At 41.5% G+C, this 22,244-nt stretch overlaps 1 protein-coding gene across 1 annotated transcript in view; it reads left to right on the top strand.

Moving 5' to 3' along the window:
- SAMD12 (sterile alpha motif domain containing 12) overlaps positions 1–22,244 on the top strand; it is a 414,016-nt gene that overhangs the window by 383,341 nt on the left and 8,431 nt on the right. The window lies entirely within an intron of this gene.

The raw sequence follows: 22,244 nt of genomic DNA, 5'->3' as shown, positions 1-22,244 counted from the left end.
TTGTCGGAAATCGTATGCAAATAATTCCAGAGGTCTTTATATCATCATATTTTACAATGTGTCACCTCTTCTTTGTGTACAGTATGTTCCTACCCCTCCTGCTTTTTAAACCTCTGGCATAAGAACGGGCTTTGCATGTTTGCATAATCACTGCTTACATGATTGTGAAGTGACCATATCAAAATACGGAAAAGGTGTTCTTTGGGAAGGCTTTCATCTGTTTGTCTAATGGGGGTAAATTACCAGGAATGGATGAATTAACTGTCAACTGTTTCCATTACCTTTCCAACCTCTGCCAAGTCTAGATCTTGTCTCTCTGTGCTTGAAGCATGAGTATTGCCAATTGGTTCCCAGGGTTTGCAACGGGAAATTGGGAAACTCATGAGAATACTTGAGAATGAGTTCTTTGAGAAACTGATTTTACAACACGATAAGAATGGTAGAAGAAAAATGTCGTGGGCTCTTGGGAAGGAGTTAAGATTTTATTTAAAATGTACACTTCTTGGGACTTCCCTGGTGGTCCAGTGGTTAGGACTGCATGATTCCAGTGCAGGGGGTGTGTGTTCCGTCCCTGGTGGGGGAATGAAGATCACTTATGCTGTATGTCGTGACCAAAAAGTTAAAAAATAAATTAAAATGTACACTTCTTAAGGACCTTTAGATTTCTAGGGTCTGGCAACTGAAAGGAAGCATTTCTTAGAGGCTCTCAAATTTCACATTCCACAATCTGATGGTCACAGACTGTTAGCCTATTAGACAAAGTCGTAAAATACAAAATCACGGCCAGATTATTTATGTAGATCAAAATAATGGATAGATATCTTTCTAAAATAAAAAATTAATAGCCCAGCGGAATTGCTTCAGAAAAAAAGATATTACTCACCGTGTCCATTACTGAAGGATGTGACAGTGGAATTACGTACAACCAAGTGCCCACTCCCAGTGGTGTGTGCATCAGGAAACACTGGTTCTCTCAACAGCAGGACTCCCAGCCCGCTCCCTCCAGCCATGAGTCGCCTCCACCATTTACTCAGAGTGCCAGACAAGGATTAGCACTTTTAATGTATGCCACAGTTTTCCAAAGATAAGGACTCGAATTCTGAATATTAGTATGCCGTCAGATGGACAGTAGAAATGGGGATGATTCTCTTTCATTTCTTTGTTCCCATGTAACAAACTACACCCAAACTTAGTGGCTTAAAACAGCTACCATTTCATTATATCTCACACTTCTGAGGGTTGGGAATTGGAGCAAGGCTCAGCTAGGTGTCTTTTCAGCTTCACGTAGCATTGAATGTGGTTCCTATGTGACATTCATCTGGTGGCAGGGCTGGTCCAAGGTAGATTTACTCGCTTTCCGGGTGCTTTGGCAGGGATGGCTGGAAGACTTGGCTCAGCTGGGCGCTTTCCCTTTCCATAGATTCTCAAAACTTTTCCACGTGGTCTCTCCTGTGGGGCGGTGAGACTTCTCAACAGACCAAGCTGCCCGCCTCTTACGGGCCAGTCCTAGACCCGACATATAGCATCATCATCCCATTCTCCACTGTTCAAAGCAGCTAGAGGCCAACCCAGATTCAAGAGAAGGGGAAGTAGATGCACATCTCTCATTGAGTGGAAGTGGCAAAGCGTATACGGCTGCCTTTACTCCACCAGAGAGTTAACAAAATTACCTTGTATATATGACTTAGGATTTGTACTTTAGATTTATAACCTAGGCAGAATAGGTCATGCCTTCATTCAAACACATGGTCGTTGTGTGCATAGCACCGTGCTGTCTACCGAGAGGGACTCGAGAAGAGATACAGGGCACAGTCTCTCCCCTCCAGGAATTTGCATCTAGATGGGAACACAAGACAAGCACACAGCAAGCAATTAGAGCATGTAATAATATAACTAACGTGGCAAAATGCACATCATAGACCAGTGTGGCCCACACAGGTTCCTACAGGGCTCAGGCAAACAGGAAAGAGAGAGGTGCAGTGCCCTGAGAAGAGTGAGAAGTGTGATGGGCACTTTGGAAAACTGGAGTGTTCGTGGCACACCTAAGGAGGCAGCTCCAGCCAATTATTGTCATTTGAGAATACGGGACGATGAGGCCACAACTACCGGTTTTTCAAAGAAGTATAAATCTCTTCATGTTTGCGTGTTGGCAATTAACTAAAGTTGGGCCTACATGCCGCCGGTTTTCAGACCCTAAAAAGGATGATAAGTGCTTTAAAGATTCATGAGAAGAGATGAAGTTACACCAGAGCAGTGCTATTTAAAGCGTGGGCCGCAGACCAGGGCCAGGCTGTGAATCGTGTATTACTGATGTACGGTGGAATAAGTCAGTAACTTGAGGATAAGCGCTTAGGCGCCCTCTATAGCAATTTGACACCCAAGCCTGTAATTGGTACACTTGTGCTGTTGAAGAGAGACCAACTTTGGTCTTGCAGAACGCGGGCCGTGAGCTGTGTTTGGTGTGAACTGTATGCTAGTCCTGAACAGTAGAACCACGTGTGACCAAGCCCCACGGAATAGAGCCCCATGGTGAGGCCCCATGGAGAAGCTGGACCTCAACTCATAAATAGACTTCAGATAAGCATGAGGGGACAGAAGGCTTTTCTAGGTATTAGAACAGCATGCCCAAAAATCAGAGGAGAGTTTATTTGTGAGGGATGTTGTGGAAGGCACGGATGGGACGTGTAGTGATTACAGAGAACTCCGGATACAGCCTCCTACCCTGGAACTTACATTGTGAGGAAAGTGGAGCCCCAGAGAGTCTTTGAATGCAGTTGGGCATTGCTAACATCCTACAATGCCCTTTCCCCTCTTTTCTCCTTTCTTTCAAGGCCTGGTTCAAATTCCACCCTCTCAGGACCAATTTATGCAACAGCAATCATCCTTTTTTTTTTTTTTTTTTTTTGCATCAACTAATATCTTATACTCTTATTTTTCCATAGCCATCCCTTGGTATCTGTGGGGGGTTGGTTCCAGGACCTGCCACGGATACCAAAATCCTCAGATGCTCAAGTTCCATAGTTGGCCGTCCATATCCTTAGATGCGGGACCTGCGGATATGGAGGGCTAACTGTATTATTTATTGAAAAAAATCCACATATAAGTTCAAGCCCATGTTGGTCAAGGGTCAACTGTACAAGTATATTGTCCTTCCTCCCTAATATTGGAAGCGCTCTGTAGGCAAAAACTGTCTTACCCAGCTCTGAGTCCCCTTCAGAATCTAGCACAATCTCTTGCCCATAGTGGGTATTCCTTTGGCGTGTGCTGATGAACAAGGCAGGTAGTTCTGCAGGGGAGACTCATGCGGTAAGGGCATTTGGAATAGGTTAGAGCAGAAGAATAAAACTACCGCAAGGGTCTAAGAGATGAACGCTGAGCACAGGCACTGGAAAGGAAAAGCTGAGGTAGGGGCTGTAGACAGTGAAGGAATAGTTACATAGACGACTCCTTATGCACAGAATCTCGTATCGCTGGTTTCCTGAAGTCACACCACATTCATACACGGCTGATCTTGCATTTATCAAGAAACATTCAGAATAAGCTCCAGTACTTAAAATTTGGGGAGATGATTGAAACTTCCTCCTTTAAGCATTAAATAGATTTCTTAAATGTCTCACTTAATAAGTGTATTAAGCTACGGTACATGTGTCTCTATGCTAAATGGCCCCCAACTGCTGCAATTCAGTACTTTTTGTTTCTTCAGCCTTCTACCAGCTCCTACTAAACGGTACCATCTGTGAGTCCTCACTGCTTTCTATCCTGCTTACTTCATGGAACTTGTCTGAGTGAGGATGAAAGGGTATTTCATGTACATCCATGCAGTAGAGGGCACTTGGTAACAGCTATTTTCCTTGCCGTATATAATCTCCTTAAAGCCTTTTCACTAATACTAAATTTATTTTGGTATTGTACATCAGGAGTCAGCAGACTTTTTTGTGTGAAGAACCATAGCGAATATTTTAGGTTTGGTGAGTTATACGATCTCTGTAGCAACAACTCAGCTCTGCCACTGTAATTTAAAAGCAGCCGTGGACAATACATAAACGAATGTGCACAGCCATGTTCCCATGAAACTTGATTTATAAAAACAGGTAGTGGGCTGGATTTGTCTTACGGGTGGGTGCTCTAGTTTTCCAACACCTGTTCTAGATTATTGAACTTGCCAAATGCTAACATTTGAAACACAGGAATTTGACTATAACTTGGTTTATATAAAAAATAACAGAAAGATTTTTCATGCGTAGAGAAGTAATACTTCTCTATCTTGATCATCCTTATTCAGGTTTTTTTAGCGCTTCAGATAAGTTCTCCTTACGTCTAACAACTGCGGTAACAGGCAGACCTCTTGTTTGACCTCTCACCTGAGTGGTGTTCCTATCAAGCCTCCACCTCCATCTCCAGCCGTTGTTCCACTGCACTTTCTACACTTCTCTAATTTATTCTGTTCGTGTGCTGTGAGGCACTGTCTCCTACACAACTGATTTCATTAAGAAATGGTAGCTTTGTCGTCAACCAGCAGGTCCTGGGGAAGAATCACAATTTCATGAGTGCTATAGCTTTAAAGCAAAGATAAACACCAGCAATTTATATTGAATGCAACCCTACGTTTACTTTCCCTCCCCTTCTTGATTTCCAAAATAAACACCAAGTTTCTAACATCCATATGGTAGTAGCATATTTCTAACATCCTATGGTAGTAGCATCCTTCATGTATGTCTATTAAAAGCTTGCTGCTTCAGTGATATTTGGAGTTTCCCTGAGACAAAGAAGATCTGTCTCCTTAAGCCTCTTTAGCTGAACATTGCACTGCAAGATGAAATGCTTGACTGCGTTGCCTCTTGAGACACAGATGTCTCTACTAAGGGCACACACTCTTACCATAAGCTCTAACATGTTGCAGACACCATAGCCAGCCTCGGCACACAGGCTGCTAGATGTTAAGACAAAAGATCTTGATGCCCTAGCATGGAAAGTGAACAGCAGTGTGAAATATACTTGGTTGCTGTTTAAAGTAACATTGTGGTCAGCCAGACTTCTGTCTCAACGTGAAGCCTTTCTGACACAAGGACTGACTGATTCTACTCCGTGTGTGTTAGTCTGTCAACAAGGTAATCTGTGTCATCTTGGGATTCCATTCTGAATAATCCATGACTGAGATGAATGAGTCCCCATGACTCTTGCTTGTTTCCACTAGGGTATTATTCCTTGAGGCCACCACCGGATATCTAAAAAGGCTTGGGAATATCACAAGCACGTTTGTACCTAATTCACGAACTCCACTCTCAAATTCCAAGTAAGGTTTTAGATTGTGTGGGGAGGGGGGAGATACTGAAAGTTCCCCCCTCTTGAGTGCTTCTTAATTCTTCTCTATTTTTTTCCTGAACCCACCAGAATTCAACTCTTTTAAGGATTTCCAGTGATGGAAAAAACTCCTTGAGAGTGAAGGGAAAGGACTGTCTTAAAAATTTCATTTATGGTCTACAAATTTTGAGAATAAAGACGTTGAATTGAATTTTAAGCCCTATAACCCTCTCATCATATAGTCAGATGAGAACTAACGAGTAAGACAGTCAGAGCCCTACAAGCCCTGCTGAGCCCTGATAACCGCAGTGTATAGAATAATGCAAGGGCCACGGTCCAAGAGTCAGAAGATCTAGATTCACTTCCACGTCCTGCTTCTTTAAAGTTCTTGAATAGATCTTGCTCAGAGCATCTGTGAAAATTAACAAGGTAGTGAAGTTTGATTATCTATTGCTACATAAAAAACTGCCCCATATTTTAGAGGCCCAAAGCAACAATAGTCATTACTTCGCTATGATTTTGCAATTTGGGCAAGACTCAGCAGGGAACTCGTCCTTTCTCCCCACATGCTATCAGCTGGGGCTGAGATCCACATCCAAGATGGCACACTCAAATGGCTAGCAAGTTAGCCAAGGCACTTGGCTGGTCGCTCAGCTGAGGTTCAGCTGGGAGCCTCAATTCTCCTCCGCGTGGGCCTCTCCATGTAGCTCCTTGGCCTACGCATAGCATGGCAACTGAGTTCTAAGGAGGAAGAAGCAGAAGTTCCCAATTCTCCTAAAGATTAGGCCCAGAACTGGTCCAGTGCCATTTCTTCCATATGCTATTAGACAAAGCAGTCACAGGCCTGGCCCAGATTCAAAGGAGTAGGAAAAAAGACCCCAACGGGAGGTAGGAAGAGGGGCTGTGACAAGAATTTGCAGCCATCTCTCACATTGTTCATGGAAAAGTACTTTGATTTCTATGGAGATCATTCATGGTTTTGTAGTTTCTGAAATGTAAATTTTATCCAAAAAGAGTCAGATTTCAACCCAGTATTTTATCTCTTTGCAACCGTATGAGGTTCAACTTCCCTGTACTCTTTTGAGAGTCACCATTCTCCATTATTAAACGGACAGGTATTTGAGATTTGTTGAGCATCTAGTCGGCACAAGACCCCTAATATATGTTCTTTTATTTACTGTATTTCACTGCTTCTGAGATGTACTATTTTTTTATATTTTAACATTTCTGAATTGAACATTTTACATTGTAATCACTGTAATTCATATGACAGTCTTGGGTGCATGAATTTGGCTGTGACTGTTCATATTTTCATCACTTCACTCAAGTTATATATACTATTAGTACATCACCTGTTGAGTTTAATTGCTATTTTAAAATGTCTTCAGAAATATTACAGTATAATTTGGCATTGAAGCAAAAATTTATCCCTAATGCTCAGTCACGGAAGTAGAGCACCATTAGCGAGGCAAATGTTTGACATTGGAGGAATGACCTCAATTTCATATATTTTTAAAAGCAGCAGTAAATCATGAGATTTACACTACCTATAGGAAGATACCACAAGAAGATGAAGGTGTGTTGATTTTATTACTAGGATGTATGCAAAGGGATTGCCCATCATACACGAAGCTTGTACCTAAAGTCAGAGAAATTGCCAGGTTCTTCAGAGCCAATGAAAGAAATCTCAAAGAAACTAAAGGCTAATATCATGCCTTGTGCGGGACTGTCCAAAAAAGCATTGTCTCATAGTTCCATGAGCAGTGTTTTTTTTTTTCCTTTCTCAGTGGTACTTTAAAAAAAATTGCATTTTGGATTCAAGGAAATATAGTAGTTCTCACAAAAACATCTGTAAACCACACATGAATTCCCTCCTTTTACATATGAGAAAGCCGTGGCTCGGAGAGGTTAAATAACTTGACCAGTCTTAAAACTAGCGAGTAGAAGAATCACTTATTTTCATTATCCCATAGTGATTCCTTAAAATTGGAGGGCATCACAGGTTGGTGTTTCTGGAAAGATATGAAATGTTGTGTGATAACAGCCATTCCACCCACCCTGTCTCCAATAAACGTTATAAATATGAACGCACTGTTGCTGCAGTACCCCCAAACCAAACCCCAACTTTCTAGAGAGATTTTCAAGGGCCTGGGCCCCTGCCCGGGATTCCCTCACTGTCCTTTTGAGAAGAGTAACTAATAAAAAAGCTTATTTGTGCAAAGAGTTTTATAAGAGGTCACATAATAAGTAATCAGAATAACTGCTCTGAAATAGTGATTTTTAAAGAAGAACAATTTCCCAACTCTTGAAGACAGAAGTAGGTTTTAGGAAGACTTGCCCAAACGATAATTTTAAGGCAGTACATTAAACATTCCTTGGCCCCTTACAGACGAGAGCTATGGCTTGGGCCATTGCTGCTCACTGACCCTAAGGACACACCGGGAGCTTCCTCTGCCCCCATCCTGTCTGGGCCAGCACCATTGTGGGACCGCCGTGGGGGGCAGCAAGGGCCTGCTTCCCTCTTCTGCATTTCCACTGAAAAGACAGAAGGAGAGAAGGTTTCTAGACCCCTCCTACCATAGTGAGAGAGACTCCATCACTTCTCTGACAGGTCTTCATTAGGCATCATATAGTTGCTTAGTTCAGAGAGTGCTGAGTGCTTGGGGCTAAACAGAGATGCATAAAATACAAGCCCTTCGCACATGAAGTTTCCCTAACCAGGAGGGCGGGTGAGGCTTGGGCAGGATTCCCAGCCATATCTGGAAACAGTGATGAGCACCCTTCCTTCTGTAATGTCATGCAGGACGTTATGTGATAGTGGTTTTCCTGTGTACAGATCTCTCCGTAGACCGGAAGCTTCCTGAGGGCAATGACAAGGGCCATTCATCTTTATATCCCTGGTATTTTGCATATGCCTGGTACAGTGATCAAAAGATGATGTTCATTTCATTTGTCCATTCATGCAACAAAGTCTTGCAGAGATTCTGAACAGGGAGAGAGATGCTTTATGGGAATATATAAAACCTTGTTGAAGTGGCCTGTGGCTGGCCTGGTGAGAAAGGGAGAATAGAGGCAGGAGGATGGGGAAGGAGGTAGGGACCACATAAACAAAGGAAAGGCAGGATAGGACAAATTCCATCAGTTACTGTGACTGGAATGCAGGGTGGATAAGTCTGCAAGGATGTGCTGAAGTGTGAGGGTAAAGGGCGGGGAATATTAGGCCAAGTGTTCTTCTCGAACGGGTGCCGTTAAACAGAATCCCCCTTCTCGCCTCAGAACACTCAAGAGGTGGCATTGCTCTGGAGGAGAACAGGGAAGAAGGATATAGGGCGCTTCTTGTCAGAAAAATGTGCCTGGGATTTGTCTTCTGTCTTGCAAACGATGTTAAATGAATGCTCCATTGGCACCAACAGACTCCAGGTCTCATCTGTGATGCTAGCGATACTTCCTGGGGAGGAGGTAGCACATCATAACTGAGCCAGAGTACCAGCTTTCGTCCTGGCTCCATCAGTTCTCAGCAGTGTGACCCAATCGCTGTGTGCCTTAGTTTTCTGGGTTGCAAAGTAGAGTTGATAATCATATCAACCTCAAAGGTGTTATAAGGTGTGAATAAGGTTTAAAGGAAATGATGCACAGAAACCCCATGGGAACAGTACTTCTTGGCACGTAAGGGTTCCACAAATGTTAACTATTATTATCCCTTCTCTTCTGTGTACCTTAGTTTCCTCATCCAAATGGAGATAATAATACCTGTCCCAGCCCATTTCTCCTGGATCCTGATAGAATAAAATACAATTGAATGTGTGAAAGCAATTTGGAAGTTAAGCTCTAGCATAGCGGCAAGGTGGAGCTAGGGCTGTAATTACTGTATACTTGGCTAAAACGTAATCCCAAGATCCTGGACAGGAAGGTGGGGCTCACACGTGTCTCCAGGCTACTGGCTACAGGTGTGGGTACGTGAATGTCTTCTCTAGATGCAGTATGTCAAGATGAGGACTTTAGCATGTGACTGGTCCAAGATGACATAAAGATGGAAAGAGGGAAATTCACTAAGCAAGAAATAAATAAGATTTAAGCCCTGTAGCCTTGTGAGCCATATAATTTCAAACATCATAGTCTTGGACATCTGGGCTCTATTACCTGAAATCCCATTAAACCTTCAGTTTCATAATTCTGTGTAGAACTTGGTAAATTGCGAGATTCTGCTGATGGCCACTAGCCAGTTCAAGCAATTAATCACAAGGGTCCCCAAGCGGGTTTGCAACTCACGCCAAGTGGATTCTTTAAGGGGAAACTGTATACGCAAAAGAAATAGCCCAATCCATACAGTTTCATAGCAACATGCTTTGTAGCTCTGCCAGCACAGAGAACTTATCTGTTATCATTAAGATACCCAAGCCTCGTAACTTTTTCCTCAATGGAAATTAGTACTCACCAGCCCAGGGAAGATCCTCAAACCTCGTTAACTCTAATGTAGATTGTAACATGCTGAGAGCTGACAAATCCAGTTCAGACAAAATGAAATCCTACCCTTTCCCCACCCTCAGCATTTTCTCATTTGAGGGAACTCAACTTGAACTGAGCTCTCCTTCCTTTTCAACTTTTCTAGAATGCCTGGGACTGTTTGCATTTGTTCCTGTGTTCCAGGCCAAAGGGCCAAAACACAGCAAAGAAATAACCTTGGAGCCTGTCTTCAGAATTCTGCTAGACATACCCCGGGGTGAAAGGGCCCATAACAAAGGAACTGTTTATCCTAAGACGTCTTGCTTGTTTTTGCCAACTTAGAAGAGTTTATGTAAACGAGATAATCTTCTGCACTTTAGAACATTTATAAAGCCTTTCCTAACTACTATTTTGTTTAGAGAGAGATTCTGGGAACATGATGGAGAACAGAGGGGAAGCCTTGAACCCTCCCTCCAGAGAGCTGAAAGGGAGGAGGGTGGGAATCAGAATAAATTTACAGTATGGGTTTAAGGATTGTGGCTTTGCCTTGCTTTTCAGGTTTCTTCTTTCTGAAACTCTTTTAACGAACTCTTTCAGTCTCAGTTTCCAATGCTACAAAGCAGCTGTCTAGTATGGTAGCCACTACATAGACGCGACCGTTTAAATTTAAACGAATTAAAATTAAATAAAATTTAAAATTAATTTTCTGGAGACACTAGCCACGTGTCAGGTGCTGAAAATAGCCACATGTGGCTAATGGCTGCCATATTGGACAGAGCAGATCTAGAACATTTCCATCATTGCAGAAAGCTCCATTGGACGGCGCTGCTCTAGATGAAGGAACTCTACAGCCTTGCTACTCAAAGTGGGGTGCACAGACCAGCAGCACTGTTATCACCTGAGAGCTTGTGAGGCCTGCGTGATTTACATTTTAACAAGATACCCAAGTGACTCCTAGGCACATTAAAATTTGAGAAGCACTATTCTAAAGTACCCTTCCCCTCTTAAGACTCTGTATGGTGAAATCCATCATTATCCCCGGCATTATTTGTTCATATTTATGTAGCTTGTGTAGCTTTACTTCAGAAAGAGGCACGTTAGCCCCTTGAGACTCGGCATGCAAAAGGAGAAACCTAAGTATATCTTGTATATGCCTTAAAAAGTGGGCTTTTCTCTTTTTCTTGGAAAAGCTGCAGGATATGGAGAATTTTTTTGAACATACTTTTTCTAAAGAAGTGAATCTTAGAGAACATTTTTCTAGTGTAGAAGCTATTGGATTGGTCAACAGAGAGGCCCTTGAGATGAAAGTAAGATTAAATAGAAAGACAAAGTGGGGTATAGGTGAGCTTTAAAATAAGAAAGGAAAAGGAACTTGATGTATTCATTCAGTCGACAAACATGAAAGGTGCCATGCTTTGTAATTGAGTCAGGTGGGGTACAGAGCAGTGAGAGGAATTAGGAAACCATTCCTCAGAATACGATCTGCCAGCCGGTCTGACACTGTGGAGATGGAGGGGAATTTCAGCGGCAACTTGAATTAAACTTCAGGGTTTTCATGCCCTCTCGTGAGATTCATTGTCATTTGTGCCAGTGGACAGAGTTTTCTTCTGGAAGGCTCTGTGAGCCTTTAGAGTGGCTATTAGAATTTAATAACTTGAGAAGCTTGCCTCTGTCCAGTGCAGAGAATGGAATCACTGGGGTTACCTCTGACTAATAGGCTATACAAACGCATCCCTGCTGAGAGCATCTGGCCTGCGATACTTTCTCCCAGAAATGCATCATCTCGTATTCATGTGGTGCAAGGTGGCAGCCACTGTTGTCAGCAGGCTTCCAGTTCAAGTTGACCCTAAAGCTGGGTGAGGTTTTGCCATTTTCCTGGGGGAAATCATGCTCTGAGACTGAGGTCAACAGGTGTCTTGAATTATCACAGAGAAGTTATAGAGTTCAGATGCTTGCATACACTGAAATTCCTAAATCCATTCTCATTCGAGAATAGTACTATGGCCCCCAAAGAAATTCTGCCCTCACTTTAAGATAAACTGCTAACCTCATGCATGTGGGTTTATCATACGTTCATTCATTCATTCAACAAAGATTTCAAGAACCGCTTTGCTATTCTAGGCATTTTACCACACAAGTACAGAAAGAGAAGAATAAGCCATACTCTTTGCCTGAAGAAGCTTGGGGTTAGGGGCAGTGATGCTTAAAGAGTGGTCCTCAGACTAGCGACATGGGTGTCCCCTGCAAGCTTGTTAGAAATGCAAATTTACATGGTACAGATGAACCGGTTTGCAAGGCAGACACACATGTAGAGAACAAACGTACAGACACCAAAGGGGGAAAGCGGTGGAGCGGGGGGGAATGAATTGGGAGATTGGGATTGACATATATACACTAATGTGTATAAAATAGATAACTAATAAGAACCTACTGTATAAAAAAATAAAATTCAAAAAACAAACAAAATAAAGTAAAATGTTTAATTTAATGTTAATGTCACCTCAATAAAAAACATTATAAAGCATTCTGAAAAAAAAAAAAAAAAAAAGAAATGCAAATTTACAAACCCACTCCAGACCTACTGAATCAGATTCTTTCCATTGGAAAGAATGGAGCTCCAAAGCTGGGCTTTACCATGCTCTCCAGGGAATTTCCAAACACAGCAAAGTTGGAGGAGCGTTTGTCTATACTCAGACACATCGTCAGGTGATTCTAATACAGTACGACAAGTACAATGAGACAGACGTGGAACTCTCCAAGCCTTGCAGCCCCCGAGGCAATGGGGAGCATCTTAGTAAATGCTCAGTGGAATAAATATTGCTTACCTCTTTGATTAATTGATGCATAAATCAGCCTATAGAAACTAAACAGTATTGGGATGATGGCCCCGGGGCTTTGAATGGGTTGGATGGCTTGCTCGGGTCTTGCCACTCCTGTCAGCCTCACTCTAAAACCCAGTATTTGGATCACTGCACTATATCATATCCAGGACTCTTGGTATTTTATTTCATGAAGTGAACAAAACTATAAAGCAAATTTCCCCCGCAGTCTGCACACTTTTCTCTGTCTGAAGGACAGATAACTACTATTTAAGTCCTGGGGAAAAGATGTAGGTGTGCCCACGTATTTGTGCCAAGCTGGCTTCGTGAGAATCACCGAGCCACTTGTTAAACACAGAGATTTCTAGACCTCCCCCGGACACTCTGAATCAGTGGAAGTGGAGAGAGGCTAGGCAAAATAAAAACTTTAAACTCCTTGAGATGAGTCTGGTGCAGTCAGTTTTGAGAACCTCAGACCGAAATGGCCAAGTTCTTAAAACTCTGGAATCCAGAGACTGAACCCACAGGAACCAGAGTCGATTTCTGAGAGGTTTTTGAGGCTCATGGTGTAAACTGTAGACTAGCGGTTTTATTTGTAGTAGAACAGGAAGGGGACGAATACAGTATCCGTGGGTGGTTTTTTTTTTCCCTAGGGCTGAGGAAAGGAGAGGGGCAGCTTGCACACAAGTGCATTCTTGCTGTCTCTCAGTGTGTGTGTGTGTGTGTGTGTGTATGTATGTGTCCAGTTTCACTCATCTCACGAACCCACAAATCCCCTAGAGAGAGGCAGCCACCCAAGCCGATCAGGACAGCAAAACGAGCTCCAGAAAGACTCCACTTATAGTGTCAGAAGCCCATTGCATTCTAATTGAAACAATAAAATACAGGGCCGAGAGGGTGGGAGATGGAGGCCAAAGCCTTCCTACCCAACCTGGTTATAAATGATTGCCTGAAAATCTTCCCATGGGGCCTTGGGACCTCCTGTGTCTTCTTAGCACTTGTGGAATCAACAGGCCCCTGACATGTCATAACCAGATTGAGGGTCACAGCCTGGCCTGAAGGCTGCAGCCTGTCTAAGGTCCTTCATCTCCCCGAGCCTGACTTGCTTCACCTGTAGAGTGAGGCCACGGGATCTACGTCCTTGGGTTGCTGCAAAATGGACAGGCTCTGAGCGTGATGCTCAGCTCACAGCACTTGGGAGCTTATTGTTACGGCCATTGTGGTCTATAGACTGAGTTAGTTGTTTATGCGGAGAAACGGAACCAATAGGAGATATTGGTCTGCAATAGGAGATGTATCTATAGGTCTATCTATAGGTCTGTCTATCTAAGGAGAGATGATAGATAGATAGATAGATAGATAGATAATTATAAGGAATGACTCACACAGTTTTGGAGGCTGAGAAGGCCAAAGATCTGTAGTCAGCAATCTGGAGACCCAGGAGAGCTATAGTATAGTTTATAGTATAAATTCCAGTTGAAGTCCAAGTCTGAGTCCAAAGGCAGGAGAAGACTGATGTCCCAACTCAAAGACAGGCATAGAGAGTGAATTCTCCCTTACTCAGCCTTTATTCTACTCAGGCCTTCAACTGACTGGATGGGGCCCACCCACATTAGGGAGGACAGTCTGCTTTACTCAGTCTACTGATTCAAATGTTCATCTCATCCAGAAACACCCTCCCCGACACACCCAGAAGAGTGTTCAATCAACTGTCTGGCCACTCCACGGCCCAGTCACACTGACACATAAAATCAGCCATCACTGAGTCGTTGTGGTTTCCAGTTTACTAGGGGTTATGAGACGTTACAGACTAGTTTGTATGTGTCATCTGTTTTATTGCCTTTAACCCAAGTCCTCTGCCACCCTGATACCCATCTTGCCTGAGATTCTGACTTCCATCTTCATGCAGTCAGGGGTAGCGTTGAGTTCTTAGTCACATTCAAAGCATCACCCACCCCCACCCCCTGCCCCCGCCAGACTGTCAAGAGGGCCGGTAGTGGCAGAAATGAAACCAGTGCAACTGAGAACACTGTGACTTCTCCCACCAAAGGGCTGGTTAGCAGAGTTGAGTTTTATCGCCACATAAATCCTCCTTTGTCCTTCGTTTGTCTCCTAACTTCTTCCATACATACTGATTAATTAATCGAGCATACCTGTTTAAATCATCCCATCTTGATTCGTATAATGGTATGCCTGTGAGGGTTCTAAAAGTTAGAAATGATTTAGTATTAGAGGTTTTGATTACATTGAATATAAAATCAAAATGAGCAAATGATGAAGAGAAGAGGGGAGTGAGGTTTGAAATTAGCCTTATTTCCTGTACACGCAAGAGGCACACTTAAGTTGGTCTTTATCTTGGCCTATTTTGGGAGTGATATATTTGGCTCACAACCAGGAATGGAAGATAAGCAAGGACCTCTACCCTCTAAACCAACCTCAGCATTATTGACATTTGAGCTGGTGAATTCTTTGAAGTGCGGGTCCGTCCTATGCATTCCAGGATGTTTAGCAGGGTCCCCGGCCTCTACCCACTAGGTGCCAGTAGTAGTACCCCCGAGCTGTGACAACCAGAAATGTCTCCTGACATTGCCAGATGGGGGCAAAATTGCACCCAGTTGAGAACCACTGCTCTAGACATAGGACAGCTTTTAGACTGTTAGATAGAAATGTACTAGCTTTCTCTAGGTCAAACTTCTTACTTAGGGCACTTTGTATATAGGTTCACGTCTGATGAGCATTCTTTTATACAAACACAGCTACTTGCTTTGTCTGCCACATTCCTGTTGGAGTTTAGGAACTTGCTTTCCTAACACATGTTTCGTATTGAGTCAGGAAAGCACTCTGGTGAGGACAGATCTGTGTTCCAGTCTCAGCTCTGGGCATTTCAGCAGGATGGCTGTGACAATTTAATGAACTTAGCCTCATGTTTTCCAGGTGTGTTATGAGGATAATACAATTGAGGCCTCAAAGATGGCAGTCAGGACTGTGAGTGAGTGCCTGTAGAACCTTAGTTGGCCATCATAGCTGCTCAATAAATGTTAGTTCTGCTTCTCATTGACTGTTATGTGGAGGTGACTGTGGGTCTCACTCCTTTGGAATGTGCATCTCACCCCTGCTATGAATTGTCACAGTGCGTTCAGGCCTACCCTGAAGTCCTCAACCACAAGTCACGTGAAAGACACTTTCAGACAGAAGATATGGCCCTTCTGTTGGAATGGAAGACACTAAACAACCCTCTTAAGAGATGAGGTCTTCTTTCTTCTCTTAACCCCTGAGGGGCGGGGCTGCCTTCACACACTATCTTTTCTTCTTTCCCAAACACACCCTTGCAACTGGAGTGAGGGGAGGTGGCACTGGACACGCTCAGTCCCAGGTCTGTTCTTGAATCCTCTACCAAGCTGGCCTTTGCCTCCCGGGCCAGCTTCTTCCTGCCTTTGAAGGGTCTGGTGTGAACTCTTCTTATCACGGAACTGTCTGTTGGTGTCTACACTAATCTGGGTGAGAGTGGAAGCCAGCGTGCCTTGGCTGTGGCCTTGGCAGGCAAGAGGAGTGTTATCCATCACTGGAGGGGGCAAAGGCTTGGCCTCGGGACTGTGTTGTTTCTGCTTCCTGGCCCCAGCTGTGGCATTAGTACATTGACCTCTTTGTATCTCTAGTTTCTCTAGGGAATTTTGGGACGTTTGGGCAGTAATAAAAATAAGAAGCCATCACTTAGCAGGTATTGACTATCAGCCAGACACCGTGCAAAGTGTTTTTTCTATGAGCCTATTTCATCATTACAGCAACCAAGTGAGGTGGGGATTATTATTGCCATTTTAAAGGTGAAGATGTTGAGGTCTGAAGAAATTCATGTTTTCAACAACATGTAGCTGGTAAGTGGTGAGCCTCGGATATCAACCAAGTCCCCCTGATTCCAGAACCCACAATCTTTAATCACTGGACCCTAATGTTGCCCTACTCATCCTGGACCCTGATGCTGTTAGACTAAAGAGGTGATTGGTTCCCAGAATGCCTAAACTAGTAATGTTGAAAAAAGATTTGAGAAAGAGCTTGTTTCTTTTTTTTTTTTTACTGTTAGCTGCAAATCCATACATGGCCAGTTCCAGGATGCACATGTCCCTTGAGTAGTCCTTAGATGCAGAGAAAGAAACAGGAGCAGTCCTCTCTCTATACGCAGACCTGACTACAAGATTAAATCTCAACTAAAATTGGGTCTTAAATTAAGCCCTGAAAAAGAGAAAAATCTCTCCTTCTTCAGCATCACTGCTTTCTTCATTATTTCACAACTATTTACTAAGCACTTTGCATTAGGAAGACATACAGCGATAAGACATGGTACCACCCTCAAAAAATTTGGGAGGAGAGATGGATACATTAAAATAAAGTGTTCATGGTGGGTTTGGTGGTAAACATTTATGATGCCTTGCTGGCATCCAAGGGTAAGCTGTCAGCTGTTTCGAGAGAGAGAGAAGGCTTCATAAAGAATGTGATGCTTGAAGTAATCTTGAAAAACAGAGGAGTAGGTGTTCACTAGTGTTCCAGGATGTACAAAGAAGGCATCCTAGGCAGGAGGAAAGGTTGAGCAAAGACTGCAAATAACCTAGTACATATGAGAAGGTAGAGGGAGTCTGGGATGGTGAAGCCCAGAGGATGGAACCCAAAAATTGTGCCATCTCAAAGATCACACTTTTCCCTCTTTAAAGGGCCAGAGCCATCTACCATTTACAACAAACCCATGACCAACATAATACCTAACAGTGAACACCTGAAAGACTTCCTGCTAAATTCAGCAGCAAGAAAAGAATGCCCACTCTCGCCACTTCTATTTAACATAATGTTGGAAATCATAGGCACAGCAGTCAGACAAGAAAGAAAGAAAGAAGGAAGGAAGGAAAGGAAGAAGGGAGGAAGGAAAGAAGGAAAGAAAGAAAAGGCATCCAGATTGTAAGGGAAGAGGTTAAACTCTCACTATTTGCAGATGACTTGATACTCTAAGCAGAGAACCCTAAAGTCTCCACACAAAAACTATTAGAACTAATAAATGATTTCAGCAAGGTATTGGGATACTAGATTAATATACAAAAATGCTGCATTTCTATACACTAATAATGAAATACCAGAGAAAGTAAAAACTAATCCCATTTAAAATCACATCAAAAAGAATAAAATACCTAAGAATAAACTTAACCAAGGAGGCAAAAGACCTATATGGTGAAAACTATAAAATATTGATGAAGGAAATCATAGGCGATACAAAGAAGAAGAAAGATATCCATGCTCTTGGATTAGAAGAATTAATATTGTTAAAATGGCCATACTACCCAAAGGAATCTGTAAATTTAATGCAAATTCTATCAAAACACCCCATTTTTCACAGAACTAGAACAAATAATCCTAAAATTTATATGGAACCACAAAAGACCTAGAATTGCTAAAGCAATCCTGACAAAAAAGAACAAAGCTGGAAGTATAACCCTTTCAGGCTTCAGTATACAGGCTTGTTGTATACTACAGAGCTACAGTGATCAAAGCAGCATGGCATTGACACAAAAACATAGATCAACAGAACAGAATAGAGAGCCCAGAAATAAACCCATGCTCATACAGTCAATTAATCTTCAACAGAGGAGGCAAGAATATACAATAGAGAAAAGAGAGTCTCTTTAACAAGTGGTGTTAGGAAAGCTGGACAGCTACGTGTAAAAAAATGAAATTAGAACATTCCCTCACACCATATACAAAAATAAACTCAAACTAAGTTAAAGACCTAAATGTAAGACATGACACCATAAAACTCCTAGAAGAGGACATAGGTGAAAGATTCTTTGACATAAATCGTAGCAATATTTTCTTAGATCAGTCTCCCAAGGCAAAAGAAATAAAAGCAGAAGTAAACAAATGGGAGCTTGTCAAACTTAAAAGCTTTTGCACAGCAAAGGAAACCATCAACGAAACCAAAAGACAATCTACGGAATGGCAGAAAATATTTGCAAATGATGCAACCAACAGGGGTTAATATCCAAAATATACAAACAGCTCATACAACTCAATATCAAAAAAAACAATCAAAAAATGGATAGAAGGACTAAATAAACATTTCTCTAAAGAATTCACACAGATGGCCAACAGGCACATGAAAAGATGCTCAACATTGCTAATTATTGGAGAAATGCAAAACTACAATGAAGTATCACATTTGTCAGAATGGCTATCATCAAAATATCTATAAATACTAAATGCTGGAGAGGGTGTGGAGAAAAGGGAACCCTCTTACACTGTGGGTGGAAATGTAAATTGGTGCAGCCACTATGGGAAAGAACATGGAGGTTCCTTTAAAAAAAATTAAAAGAGGTCTACCATATGATCCAGCAATCCCACTCCTGGGTATATATATATCCAGAAAAAAAGAAAACTCTAATTCAAAAAGATACATACACCCTATTTATAATAGCCAAGACTTGGAAGCAACCCAAGTACCCGTCAACAGACAGTTGGTTTAAGAAGATGTGGTATATATGTACAATGGAATATTACTCAGCCATAAAAAAGAATGAAATATTGCCATTTGCAGCAACATGGATGGACCCAGAGAATATAATGTTTAGTGAAGTAAGACAAAGACAAATACTATATGATATCACTTATATGTGAAATCTAAGAAATAATACAAATGAGTGTATATACAAAACAAACAGATTCACAGACGTAGGAAACAAATTTATGGTTACTGGAGGGGAGAGAAGTGGGGGGAAGGGACAAGTCAGGAGTATGGAATTAACAGATACAAACTACTGTACATAAAATAAGGAAGCAATGAGGATTTACTATATAGAGCCAGGGTATTATACTCAATATTTTGTAGTAACCTATAATGGAATATAATCTGTAAAAAAAAAAAACGGAATCACTATGCTGTACACCTGAAATTAACACAGTATTGTAAATCAACTAGACCTCAATTCTAAAAACAAAACAAAACTATAAAGAGCCACAGCCATCTAATACCAACCGCCATTTTACATTTGACCTCATGTAGCTTTTACATACCTGAAGGTTTGATTCCTGTTACACATAACAAAAATCTCTAACCGAGCGATAATGGCAGAGCCATCGCTGTACACGTGACAGAAAGACAATGGTCCAAGCCTTATACTAGGCACATCCCTGCACATACAACCTGAGTAAACAGGGGCCTCTTGTTCCCACATAAAGCCCAACTCAACCTGGTGACGCATTCAAAGGAAACATAAATAACTGCAAAAGCATCGAGGAGCAATGAATACTGATTCCGTGGAAAGATGGGTCAAGGTAGTATTATGCCATCCGCACTCTTCTCTTTGGCCATCCCTCTTCCTAAGGGCCCAACACATGTGGCAGCCATCACCCCAAATCTCCTATGTCACTCTACAAACCCCCAGGTTGTCTCTCTGTGGCCTCTACTCCTGTGTGTATTCAAGTCTTGTAGGAGTATCTCTGTTCTTTCTAATATCTCCATCTTTCTAATATAAATTAATTTAGCCACCAGTTTTTTTCCCTGCCCACTAGAGCCCTTTGTTGTGCTGATTGGGCTTGTGGATAACCACGGAATCCTAGTTAGAAGATAGGAGAATGGGAAATACTCTGAATACTTGATATATTTATCCCTGTTACTCCTATATGTCACTAGAATGGGACAGACCTAGGTCTGAGTACAGATTTGACCTTCACTAGCAGTGTGACCTTGGGCAAATAATACTCCTGGGCCTCAATTTCCTCATCCACAAAATGGGGATATTCTACCTATCCCAAGAACCATACTGGGGAGCCACAGGTGAAAGATCTTTAAGGTCTAATAGGCTCAGCTCATGTCCATGGCTATAAATCTTACTGTATGCTAAAGTTAGACACATCTGCTTTCCATCAGCCTTAGAGGCTTATGTGGAAGACATGGTTATTTGGAGAAATAGCAGCTGTGATAAACCTAGTTATCAACTCCTGACTCAGGATCCAAAGTAGAGTAATTAATTTGTGTTTACTCTTTATTATCATTATTCACTTTTCAATTTTACTTTTTAAATTTAGGTTATTCTTAATAATTCTTTTCACACATTTTCCAGAGCTGATTTTAGCAAAGTCTGGGTAATAGTATACGGTATCAGATTCCTAGAAATCTGTTATTCCAGCTGTACTTCGCTTTTACAGGTCGGCTTGGATAAAAGATTTTTACTTGTGTCAGTTTCTAAGCCCCTTTAATAATACTGGACTGTTACTTCTTAATGAAATTATAAATATTTATTTTCTTAGTAGTATTAGTGAATGAAAATAACTGTGGATGCTTTAGTTAGTCAATGTTTATGGGTCAAAGCTGCACCCTGTGACCCTAACTTTTGTTGTTCTTGTGTAAAACATTATGACAACCATAATAAAAATCCTAAAGCCTTCACCTTTCCCTTACATTTCTTTTCTATACATATGTGTAAGTTTTGTATTGTAGTATATCATAACTGTTCACCATGTTGCTACATAATCATCACAATTATTACTTTAATGGCCATGTAATCATCCATCTTGTTAATGCACCATAATTTACTTAACCTAAGTTCTCAACACTAGGAAACTGGTTGTCTTCTAATTTTTCCACTAAGATAAATAACCTCTGGGTTGCATATTTGTGCATATAGCTTCTTTCATTTTTTTAGAATATTTCATTAGGATGCACTCCAAGAATGGGAACACTGAGTCAATGAATGTGAATTTTTAATAGTTTTTAAATAAACAGACATTATTTTTCCAGTTTACAATGCTATCAGCAATATATTAGTATTCTACTTTCATTACAACCTTATCAGTAGTATATATTATTGTATATTGAATGCACTTAAATAGCACCTTACTTTTGTTTTTGTATTATCTCAAAAATAGTAAGTTTAATGAAACATTTGCTTATAAATTGTGCATTCTCTCGTGTTTTAAAAAGCCAGTTTTAAAACCTAGGTAAGTTTTTTGTTTTTGTTTTTTAACATCAAGAACTCTTGCTTGCTCTCCATTGCCCAATAGTTCTGTGTATTAAATAAAGCTCATCTTGATAATCTTTCTGAGCAAAATATTCAATTGTGCTCTTTTATTAACTAATTAATGAGGACCTGTGTATAAGGATCTGTAGGGAATACTGAGATAAAATAAAAGGAAATTAGAAAATAAAGTTGGAAAAATTAGACAAATATATCTGTACCAGTATTCCCAAGGTCAGAAGCAGGGTTGCCATTCAAGTAGTTCAATCTGCTCAGATTTTAATGACTTTCTCTACTTAGTCGCTAACCTGCTCAGCCAACCTGACTTTTCAACTAGCAAACTCAGGACCTCCACCCATACTGCTTCCAATATGTTTTTCTACGTTTTATCCTGGGAAAGCTTCTTAATGAAGAATGAAACCACCCACTATACCCTCACCCCAAAATGATTCCACACCATTCCCAGTCTGATCTTGTTCCAGATCAAGTAAATGCACAAAACCCCATAATGTATGACATGGTTTCCCAAACCACAGCCCCGTCATAGGGCTGAATGCGAGTTCCAGGGATCCAGTTTTCCCCTTCCTTTCGTGCAACTTCTCCTATCCCTGTGATGGATATCTTCCACGCTCTGCAAAAAAAAAAAAAAAAAAAAAGAAGGAATTTTCAAAAAAAAAAACACCCCAAAACT

The sequence above is a fragment of the Neophocaena asiaeorientalis genome, unplaced genomic scaffold (assembly GCF_003031525.2).
Source record: "Neophocaena asiaeorientalis asiaeorientalis breed wild unplaced genomic scaffold, Neophocaena_asiaeorientalis_V1.1 scaffold177, whole genome shotgun sequence".
NCBI classification, from domain to species: Eukaryota; Metazoa; Chordata; class Mammalia; order Artiodactyla; family Phocoenidae; genus Neophocaena; species Neophocaena asiaeorientalis.
This window is presented reverse-complemented; position numbering and strand designations above follow the sequence as displayed.